This window comes from Oncorhynchus mykiss, chromosome 17, assembly GCF_013265735.2.
Source record: "Oncorhynchus mykiss isolate Arlee chromosome 17, USDA_OmykA_1.1, whole genome shotgun sequence".
In the NCBI taxonomy this organism is placed as follows: domain Eukaryota; kingdom Metazoa; phylum Chordata; class Actinopteri; order Salmoniformes; family Salmonidae; genus Oncorhynchus; species Oncorhynchus mykiss.
Window position 1 is genome coordinate 9,402,198 of NC_048581.1, and position 12,332 is coordinate 9,414,529.

A 12,332-nucleotide genomic window follows, 5' to 3' on the forward strand; every position below is an offset into this window, starting at 1 on the left:
TGAACAGAAGGTGTTGAACAGAAGGTGTTGAACAGAAGGAGTTGAATAGAAGGTTGTTCAGTTTACTAGAACCACTAGGTCTTGAGGGAACCTCCCCCATTCTGACTGCAACATTCTAACAGTGTAATTAATACATTTCAGATATACTATCACAAAAATTACAATGTAGTTGTGTTTATGACGGTAACGTTAGAATACGAAAAATATGTATTTTCAAATAACACAATAGCATTTTCATTAGTTGATGTCAGGCTACTGAGGGCTATATCCAAAACAAAAATTCTAATGTTCAATCTATTTTATTTGTGGAGTGCCTTTGTTACAACTATGAAAACATCAGTAGCCTAAACATGATTATAGATGCTAAGTGAACTTCAGAAATAGGCAATAGACAGCAAGTACTGGTACAGAGTCAATGTGTCCCCTGCACAGATGAAAGCTGTCGAGTGCGTTGCTGAGATGTAGGAGCTGCTCTCATGTGTAGTCAGGTGGCAGGAGGGGTGGAGAACATGGACAACATGACATTCCATCTGGGATGTGACACAGTTTGCTTCATGGGTCCAGCAAGCAGAGTACAATAACTACAAGTAGAGTACAATAACTACATGCAGAGTACAATAACTACATGCAGAGTACAATAACTACATGCAGAGTACAATAACTACAAGTAGAGTACAATAACTACATGCAGAGTACAATAACTACATGCAGAGTACAATAACTACAAGCAGAGTACAATAACTACATGCAGAGTACAATAACTACATGCAGAGTACAATAACTACATGCAGAGTACAATAACTACAAGCAGAGTACAATAACTACATGCAGAGTACAATAACTACATGCAGAGTACAATAACTACATGCAGAGTACAATAACTACAAGCAGAGTACAATAAATGCAGGAGGATGGAACACTTCTCAGACTGAGTAGCCTACAGAGTAGTATGAGATGCAGGAGGATGGAACACTTCTCAGACTGAGTAGCCTACAGAGTAATATGAGATGCAGGAGGATGGAACACTTCTCAGACTGAGTAGCCTACAGAGTAATATGAGATGCAGGAGGATGGAACACTTCTCAGACTGAGTAGCCTACAGAGTAATATGAGATGCAGGAGGATGGAACACTTCTCAGACTGAGTAGCCTACAGAGTAATATGAGAAACATGCGATTGCTGAATTCATGTAGATATTCTAAACAAAGTGTTCGGATAACTTTCAACTCTAACAGTTCCATGTGGATTAAACCATTCTTCAATTAATACTGTAGAATAAGGGTGTACCGAGTACTCGGACAAAACGTTATCTATTAGGATATGGAGAATTTTCCAAATATCATTATGATACGAGTATCTTTTGTAATAGTCAATAACAACACAGAAAACTCTAAAAGGGGATGTCAAAATAAAGATACAAAATAAAAGTCCTGCTGGTGGAACAAAACATTTGTGAAACAAAATATTTAACCCCCCTCGGAAAAAAAGTTAAACAAATGTAAAATATATGTCAACAATCCTTCCTTCAACAGACCCTTCTATGGATCCACAAAATAATGATTATTTTTTTGTTGTTCTAGTTCCTTCAGGAATCACCCTAATAGCTTCTCTAATACAATAATGTGTCACACAGACTGACATTCGAGATAATCTTCCTTCTTCCAGTAGTTAATGTTTCCTCTTTCAGAACCTGTTCATAATGTTCAGCAGATTAGCTCAGTAATCCCTCCCAGTTGTGCACACCACAGACCTCTAATGCAGACCAGAGCTTCAATGCTTGGCCCCGCCTCCACTGCCCCCTAGGGGATGGGATGTGCAGCACGTATCTCTCTTTAACTCAAATAGTGTGAAGGGCTGTGTGCTCTTAACAACTATTGGCTAGTTCTTCTGTTTGAAAAGAAATGGGGCGGGGCATCGGTTGAGCCTGCTGCAACGATTGGATTAGAACAAGCCGCTCTCCCTCTGCTCTCCTTCCCCAGTCACACGCTCGGCTCTGTTTCATTCACGGTTATAAAGTCTCTCCAAACATCGTGTATGAATCAGAATCCATAGCTAGATGTTGTTAAATCTAGTTATTTCCTGATTGACTTTGCTGAGCGTTTATGTATGTTTTTCTCGGCCTGTCTACCAGGACCGAGTTTGGAAAACCCTGGTTTAGTACGTCTACTTTGTCTGTCCGTATAATTATTCCATTACCGACGACGTGTCGTGATGTCGTGATCCAAGCCCATGTTTGCTTGCTCGATAGCGCGCCGGACCTCGGGCTAGGAGGTCGAGACCTGCTCCCTGATGTTTCATTACACTGGTGTCGGAAGTGATCGGACCTTGCATCCACGATAGTGCGTGTGCTTGGCCGGTGAGCACGTTCCTGTAAGACGTAGAGCCGCCAGGACGCGCTCTTTGAAAGGAGCGAGCATTCTTTTGCGGCACAGTCGATAGCGCGCCGGACCTCGGGCTAGAAGGTCGAGGGTTCGAGGCCTGCTCCCTGCCTGTTTCATTACAGTATATTGGTCGTATACCAATTGCCTTATTGCTTAAATAAATGTGCATAACTATAGACAAATTTAACAGGAGAGTTTGAGAGTTGAATGTAGGACAGAGCATCTCAATCTCTGTGCAAGAAACAAATGGATAAACTTTTTTTTTTAATCGAATTTTAGGTTATTTTCAAATGCCAGATGTTAAGACTACAAACCGTTATGAATGGCCTATTTGCGAGATTGATTCATTTAAATTGGCATAGGCCAGGCATACTAAAATCTGGGTTTAAAATTATATTTCAATTTTGCCTTGGTTTGCTGAGCTAGATGCAGGTAGCCTACAGCCCCTGAAAAGGCCAACATCTAATCTCAGGGAAAAGTCCACAATGAAACTGACATTAAATGTGGAGAAGGATACATTCGCGATAAAGCTGTGACCATGATCACAATTGATCACTTCCAGTCTTTCCCCATAACAGAGGCACTCGAGGGAGTTCCAGAACTTCCATTTCAAAAGTCCACTCGCGCAGCGCTCCAGAACCTAGAACTGAACACGAGTAAAACCTTTCGCTTGATACGGTTGTCCATAACAAGTCGACATTTGAATACAATTTACTTTAAACCACCTGTGAGCGAATTTATCTAAAGAGTTCTATTGCGCCAAAAGTCATTTTTCCAATGCTTTGTCGCCGTTATCAGTTCTAGCGCGTTAATGTTATACGGAAAAGGGGTGTCGCCATAATGACCAATATAAATAGCCTACCTACAAATGGTTTTTTAAAAAATGGTCACGTGCTGCTACTTACTACTCCTTGACACAGCTGCTGCAGCTCTCTCTCTCAACGCCCCTTCATGCATTCATTCACTCACTCAGTAACAACCTGCTCACTGCATGATAGTCAGCAGCAGCAGGTTATAGTTAAAATACATATTATTATTTTATATTTTTAAAGAGAATGCCATGGCGGGCGCGGTGCAATTTAGAAGTAGCCCCAAAACTCGCCACCCGCGACCAATACATTTTCACTCACGACATTGCTTTCAAAGTTGCCCAATTTTGCGAGAAAACTACAAACACGTCAACCCTGGTCAAGCTGTGGATGTTTGGTCAGGACGTGTCGTTTTAATTTGATCGTTTTGAGTGACTCTTACTAAGCAAACAAAACACATTGTGGGCGCTCGTCGTTATTTCTCAAAGTTTGTATGAAACGAAGAGGGAGAAACTCATCGCTGTATTTACGTTTCATGGTGATTGATCTCAGTCAGAATTTAGGCAGCGGCGATTGGGAATGACAAGTCATTAGCTGACAGCGCACCATCTACTGCTGAACGACAGTGCTGCAGCGTTTGGGTCGCTGAGTGATCTTCAAGAAAACTGCAGAAAAAATGATCTGGTAAACCGCGAAGAACACGGGCATCTCCCTCCCACTCGCGCAGCTGCCAAACGGACACCGCTGCTGAGCCGGCTGCAGCTGGGCTGGCTGAGCAGAGTGCGCGCTGAACAGAGAGCGCACTGAACAGAGAGAGCGCTGTTGCACTTGGCCAAACCAATTCCAGTAATTAATGAAATAATTGTACACTTAATCTAACACGGTCGCGACCCACCATGAACAGGTCCGCGATCCTACTTTAAGAAAGGCTGCTCTAGACTAGACTAGAGGGTTAATAGTTAGCCCTTGGAAATCAAATCTTTACAGCCCTGAACAATGAATATGCTCTTGGTATCTTTTTCATTTTATCCAAAGCGTTCGAAACGGTTGATCATGAAACATTACATTCTAAATTATTACGGTTTGTCATGATTATACATTGAATTGTTTATATAGTTACGTTTATGGTAGAGAACAATGTGTTTACGCAAACGGCTGTGCATCTACCAGGGCCAAGATATCCTGTGGTTTGCCACAACGTTTGATAATTGGACCTTCACATTGATGATTAATAGATTTTATTATGTTTTAACAAACGTTTTGTTTTATTTTTGTACTTTTGTATTGTATGTAGTTTTTTGTGGTATGGTTTCATATCAGCCCTTGGGTCAGTGACAATGTGTCTCTTCCTCTTTTTCTCTCTCTTCAAACAAGCAAATGATAAAAATATGCTTCAGATAAAAGCCAAGATGACTGTGTTAAAAGATAAATACAATGAGTCTCCTATTAAAATCACTTTCACCTGGTCTAAGGCACTACATCGCAGTGATAACTGTGTTAAAAGATAAATACAGTACGTTTCCTATTAAAATCACTTTCACGTGGTCTAAGGCACTGCATTGAGTTTGAGTCCAGGCTCTGTTGCAGCCGGCCGCGACCGGGAGACCCATGTGGCAGCGACACAATTGGCCCAGCGTTGTCCAGGTTAAGGGAGGGTTTGGCCCAGCGTCGTCCAGGTTAAGGGAGGGTTTGGCCCAGCGTCGTCCAGGTTAAGGGAGGGTTTGGCCGGAAGGGATGTCCTTGTCTCATTGCGCACTAGCGACTCCTGTGGCGAGCCGGGCGCAGTGCATGCTGACACGTTTTCCAGGTGCAAGGTGTTTCCTTCGACACATTGGTGCAGCTGGTTTCTGGGTTAAGTGGGCATTGTGTCAAGAAGCAGTGCGGCTTGGATGGGTTGTGTTTCGGAGGACGCACGGCTCTTGACCTTCGCCTCTCCCGAGTCCATACTGGAGTTGTAGCGATGAGACAAGACCCTACGAGATTCCGGAGATGGTTTTCTGTTCTACCTGATAATTAATTGCACGCACCTGGTGTCCCTGGTCTAAATCAGTCCCTGATTAGAGGGGAACAATGAAAAAAGGGGACGGAAGCTACACTGTTGTGTGTGTTAAAACCTGTTTTGAGTGTTGTTGACCTTCAGACAATATCAGAAGGCGTCTACATTCAGACTCCTCCTGTCTGAGTCCCACTGTGGTTATCTGGTTTTCTGAGAACACAAGGCTGCCACAGACCTGATGAAACCAGCCCCCTGTCAGAAGATGGTTACACTCGTTCACCTTGTCATGACCCTATACTTGTGATGAAAGGTCAAATTTCAGTCAAACCCACTTCTGAGTTTTTACTTGCTGAGTTTTTAGTTGATGATGGTTCCTGCTGTCAAGGGGAGGTTAGATTTATTAAAATGTTGTTGCCAGGGAAAGTTACGTAAGGGGGATTGAGGAGGCTAAATGAGTTACAGGATGTCTTAGACATTTTGCAGAACTTTGGGAAAAACGATCATATACTGTCATTCTGTACCAACTTCTGCCTACAAATGGTATTTGTATATATATATATACTAAAGGAGTCTTTTTTATGCTTAAACAAAGAGTCTGTGTTTCCTTTCCATTACTAATGTATGTTTGACAATTATGTAGACCTGATCATCTGTTGAAGAAACTGACCAACACTACTCTAATGATAGGATCAAAAGAAAGGCATCGCTGCTCTCGGATCAGGTTTCTTCATTCAAATCTTACCTTCACATTCAAATGATTTCACAACACTGAGGAAGGATCAGGTTTCATCATTCAAATCTTACCTTCACATTCAAATGATTTCACAACACTGAGGAAGAGGAAGGATCAGCTCCTAGTGTTAAGGAGGACAGGACATGAGACGGGAGTAGAAACTAACGTGGGCATTGTTTAATGCGTTTCACAGGACAAAACATTCCAACGTAGATAAACAACATGATTCTAGGTTTAGCAGGATGTCATGAGAAATGATGACAGAGAGACAGAGAGAGAGAGAGACACAGAGAGACAGACACAGAGAGACAGACACAGAGAGAGACGGAGGGAGACGGGGAGAGAGAGAGAGAGAGAGAGAGAGAGAGAGAGAGAGAGAGAGAGACAGACAGACAGACAGACAGACACAGAGATAGACACAGAGAGAGGGAGAGAGAGACACAGAGAGAGAGAGAGAGCGAAGGTGATGAAACAAGGAGCAGTATACAATGTCCAAGTCGTGGTCTGGTAAACAATCAGAAACATTGTGGAGACGGGATAAAGTCAGCAGGATGAGGATTCATTAGCAGATCTCTGGTCAAAAAAAAGGTCAATCAGGATTATAGTTTTGTCCAAACATTATTTAACTGTACAAATATTTCCATGATGTTACAAGATTTGCAGATGTTTTTGTTTTCCAGTGTAAAATGTCTTAATGAACATGACCCACCTCATGGGCCATTCTATTTATGTCAAATCTCCAAACAATATTTATTATAAGTACACTCCAATAGAGGGCGCTAAACACCAAGGTTAGAAGAGGCAACGCAAGCTGGCTTTTTTTTGCCTACCACTGCAAAGGTTAGTGGAGGTGCCTGAAAGAGATCCTGGATGGGAATCGGAGGAGCCTAAAGCATTAAGGAATGGGAGGAGCCTTAAGCATTGGGGAATCGGAGGAGCCTAAAGCATTGGGGAATAGAAGGAGCCTAAAGCATTGGGGAATAGGAGGAGACTAAACCATTGGGGAATTGGAGGAGCCTAAAGCATCGGGGAATAGGAGGAGACTAAACCATTGGGGAATCAGAGGAGCCTAAAGCATTGGGGAATTGGAGGAGCCTAAATCCTTGTCAAAACAAACAGTTAATAATACCACAGTTAACCTCTCCACCCTGACTGTTGTTAAGTTGGCATGTAGCGAGGGCTTTCCCTGACAGTTGTTTGGCTAGCATATTTATAGACAACAGGTGTGAGTGTTTTAGGAAAGGTGGGATCACGGCAGTAGTCAACAAGGGCTTCCCCTGGGCTGGCAGGGAGTAGTTATGGACTACGGCTTCCCCTGGGCTGGCAGGGAGTAGTTATGGACTACGGTGTGTCTGTGTGCGCTTTAGGAAACAGGCAGGGGATCACGGCAGTAGTCAGGAAGGGCTTCCCCTGGGCTGGCAGGGAGTAGTTATGGACTACGGTGTGTGTGTGTGTGCTTTAGGAAACAGGCAGGGGATCACGGCAGTAGTCAGGAAGGGCTTCCCCTGGGCTGGCAGGGAGTAGTTATGGACTAATGTGTGTGTGTGTGTGTGCTTTAGGAAACAGACAGGGGATCACTGCAGTAGATACGTGTGTATGTAGAAGGAAACACAATGGAACATTTTTCAAAACGTGTCTGATTACTGCCTTTAAACTGTCGCATGCCTGCCATAAAGTATTGCTCCTCAGGGATTAATGAGGTTTGTTGCATTAAATTGATGCTTGTTTGTAATTTGTTTCATAATTACAGGATTTTTTTTTTATAATGCCAGGATGTCATACCATTTTAGGTGTTTAATCTAGTATGAATGGGAACAGAATCGTCTTTTCACTCCTTTGTTCAGTGTATTGTAGATTCCTCTCCATTATTCCCCTTGTTGTATTAGCACAGTAAACTCTCCATTATTCCCCTTGTTGTATTAGCACAGTAAACTCTCCATTATTCCCCTTGTTGTATTACCACAGTAAACTCTCCATTATTCCCCTTGTTGTATTAGCACAGTAAACTCTCCATTATTCCCCTTGTTGTATTAGCACAGTAAACTCTCCATTATTCCCCTTGTTGTATTAGCACAGTAAACTCTCCATTATTCCCCTTGTTGTATTAGCACAGTAAACTCTCCATTATTCCCCTTGTTGTATTAGCACAGTAAACTCTCCATTATTCCCCTTGTTGTATTAGCACAGTAAACTCTCCATTATTCCCCTTGTTGTATTAGCACAGTAAACTCTCCATTATTCCCCTTGTTGTATTAGCACAGTAAACTCTCCATTATTCCCCTTGTTGTATTAGCACAGTAAACTCTCCATTATTCCCCTTGTTGTATTAGCACAGTAAACCTGATATCAATTCAAGCTCTAAGATGGCAGCGATTAGAAAAACTGAAAAAGTAGATTCAGCAAATGTCGCACGCCATAGCCTTCGTTAGAACACATTAGATCATGTCTTCTATGTTTGGAAAAGCCTAGTATGTTGCCATTGGCCACTGAATGCATTTTACTATACAGCATGATGTAAATATAATATACTGGTAGTATGGTAAGTACATAGTATATACACTGAGTGTAGAAAACATTAGGAACACCTGCTCTTTCCATGACAGACTGAGCAGGTGAGAGCTATGATCTGTAATCACTTGTTAAATCCACTTCAATCCGTGTAGATGAAGGGGGGGAGACAAATTAAAGAAGGATTTTTAAGCCTTGAGACAATTGAGACGTGCTGTGGTCCAAACACTTAAACGGGGGAATCCCCGTCTCCATCTTGGAGGGTGGTCCAAATGATTAGCCAAGCAAGGGAAGTTTGCAACGTAAGCCCCTCAGCACTGGGTTTTAGTCGGCTTTGCGAGTGTACAATTATGGCTGCGGTCCAAACACTTAAAAGACACACCCTATCCCCTATCCCCTCAAATTAAACTTCTGATGACGTCTGACGAGTATACACTTGCAGGGCAAGGGCCGAGGGAGGAAGGAAGGATTTTTAAATGGACCACACTTGGCTGGAAATTTGTCACTCGTTCATCCCACGATGATTGTGTTTTCAGCCACCGGTAGCTTGTGGTTGCTTTATATTGCCTACAATCAATTGGGGAGGCAGGGTAGCCTAGTGTTGGAGTGTTGGACTAGGAACCAGAAGGTTGCAAGTTCAAACCCCTGAGCTGACAAGGTACAAATCTGTCGTTCTGCCCCTGAACAGGCAGTTAACCCACTGTTCCTAGGCCGTCATTGAAAATAAGAATTTGTTCTTAACTGACTTGCCTAATTAAATACAAAAATATTATAGGGTACAAAGTTGCAAAATGTCACATTTATTTGCATCTAGTAGTGTGCAAGTCAGTTAAGAACAAATTCTTATTTTCAATGACTTCTTCATTGATGTTGTTTTTAAGTTTTCTCTGACTTTTCTTAGCGCATGTACAATCGCCGCAAATTGAATTATGGTGCGTTTCAGGCCCAGAGGAGAACACAGCCTGCAGTCCAAACACGTAGAAAGACTGACTCGCCTTATGAGTGGTGGAATCCCTGTCGCCATCTTGGACGGGGGTCCATTTAAAAATCATTCCTTCCTCCTTCGCCCCTTGCTTTGCAAGTGTACACTCGTCAGATGTCATGATAGGTCATCAGAAGTGTCCACTTAATTTTAAGGGCTGAGGGGATAGGGTGTGTCTTTTAGGTGTTTGGACTGCAGCCATGGATTGTGTATGTGTGCCATTAAGAGGGGTAATTGGCGTAACAAAAGATTTAAGTGCCATTGAACTTGGTTTGGTAGTAGATGCCAGGCACACCGGTTTGTGGTCAGAGCTCAACAGTTTCCCGTGTGTATCAAGAATGGTCCACCACCCAAAAGACATCCAGGCACCTTGACACAACAGTGGGAAGCAGTACTTGGTAGAGTTCATGATGCCATTGACCTTAACAAAGTCCTGGTACTTGGTAGAGTTCATGATGCCATTGACCTTAACAAAGTCCTGGTACTTGGTAGAGTTCATGATGCCATTGATCTTAATAAAGTCCTGGTACTTGGTAGAGTTCATGATGCCATTGACCTTAACAAAGTCCTGGTACTTGGTAGAGTTCATGATGCCATTGATCTTAATAAAGTCCTGGTACTTGGTAGAGTTCATGATGCCATTGACCTTAACAAAGTTCTGGTACTTGGTAGAGTTCATGATGCCATTGACCTTAACAAAGTTCTGGTACTTGGTAGAGTTCATGATGCCATTGATCTTAACAAAGTCCTGGTACTTGGTAGAGTTCATGATGCCATTGACCTTAACAAAGTCCTGGTACTTGGTAGAGTTCATGATGCCATTGACCTTAACAAAGTCCTGGTACTTGGTAGAGTTCATGATGCCATTGACCTTAACAAAGTCCTGGTACTTGGTAGAGTTCATGATGCCATTGATCTTAATAAAGTCCTGGTACTTGGTAGAGTTCATGATGCCATTGACCTTAACAAAGTCCTGGTACTTGGTAGAGTTCATGATGCCATTGACCTTAACAAAGTCCTGGTACTTGGTAGAGTTCATGATGCCATTGACCTTAACAAAGTCCTGGTACTTGGTAGAGTTCATGATGCCATTGATCTTAATAAAGTCCTGGTACTTGGTAGAGTTCATGATGCCATTGACCTTAACAAAGTCCTGGTACTTGGTAGAGTTCATGATGCCATTGACCTTAACAAAGTCCTGGTACTTGGTAGAGTTCATGATGCCATTGACCTTAACAAAGTCCTGGTACTTGGTAGAGTTCATGATGCCATTGACCTTAACAAAGTCCTGGTACTTGGTAGAGTTCATGATGCCATTGACCTTAACAAAGGCCAAAGGAACAGTGGAAGCAAAACAACTCTATAACAAATATTCACCACCATATTTGACAGCAGGTATGAGGTTCTTTTCTCTCAGGCATCCTTCCTTTGACACCAAACCCATTTCTGGAGTGCTTTGCCAAACAGCATTTACATTTGTTGGATTCTCTCTGTAAAGCTTTTGTTTCTGGCAGCCCTTCCAGAGAGCCTATTGGTATGGAAGTGGCATCTCATTTTAGAATTGGAGACTTGGTTACCCAAAGATGCGACCAAGTTCTGTTTTCTCCAACTTTGGACCTCACATTTTTCTTTGCCTCCTGAACCATCTTCCTCTTTGTGCGTTGGGATACGATACAGAAGTTCATCACTGTTCCAGTGGTTTTACACTTCGTAATTGTTGGACTAATAGTGGCCACTATTATTGCTATTATTTAATACCTGTTGCCTGATTTATGAAGGTCATGTGTCACTTTTTGTTTGTGAGTTCTTTGCCTTTTTCCTATTGTGATGGACAACACATTTTACATTCGTGTTCTCATTTGTAAACCCAAGTGAAACAGGAAGCCATGGAAGCCCACAACACAGTTCCTGACATTTTAACTTTAAAAAGTAGACTTTTAATGCAGATTTTTATTTTATTTGATTGTATTTATAAGAATTTTGTAGGGGTGCCAATCATTTTGACACCCATCTTTCTGAGAGAAAAAATTATTACAAATTCTCTTTCTCTGGGCAATTGTATTTGTATAGCGCACATGCCAGTTCTCTTGAAGCATCTTATTTATGTATTCTGAAAAATATAAATAACATTCCAGCCATGATGCGAAAAGAGGGCGCTTTTGGTCATTGACTGCAGTAAAGGGCTACAATGCCTGGATTTACTACTAATGTGCCAATCAGGAATAACAGAATGTGAGAAGCAACATTGGCAGAGGAACTGCTAGCTATTCGGCAGCACTTTAAGCTGAGAAGTGAGTTTCACAGATACCCATCTCTTTCATTCACCCCCCCCCCCCCCCCCAAAACTAACTCCATAGCGACCCCAACGTTGATCTGAGCGCAACTGTAAAGGATGTCATGCTGCTTGCTTAGTGAATATCGCTTCCTCCTTATTAGGCTCATCATCGGGGCTCGAACCCAGGAACTCTACCTCACATATGACCACCCTCCTCAAGCATCTTGCCCAGTTTCTCCACCAAAAAGCAAATGTAACTATTCAGCAACACAAGTGGAGACGCTGCAGGCTGAGGAGTGCGTTTCACAGATCCCCATCTGCTAAACAAGCAATAACAAGTCTATTCCCATTCAGGATTAAAGCATTTCAATGTATTTGGTAATGTTATACTTATCTAGGGTTCAAATTGCATTGAGTTAGATGCTAGATAGCTTTGTCAGCATAGCCAAGGCTTCACACTTTTATGAGAAGGCTATAAATATAATCCACAGTGGCGGGAGAGGTTGGAATGAAGGCCCAACAGTCAGCCAACACAGACTAGATACATGGTGTCAGAAGGCTTGTTGACATTTGGTTGTATCTTCTTTTGTTTTTTTGCGGTAACAGGTAACAACACAAAAACAAAATGTCCACTATACAAAACATTCT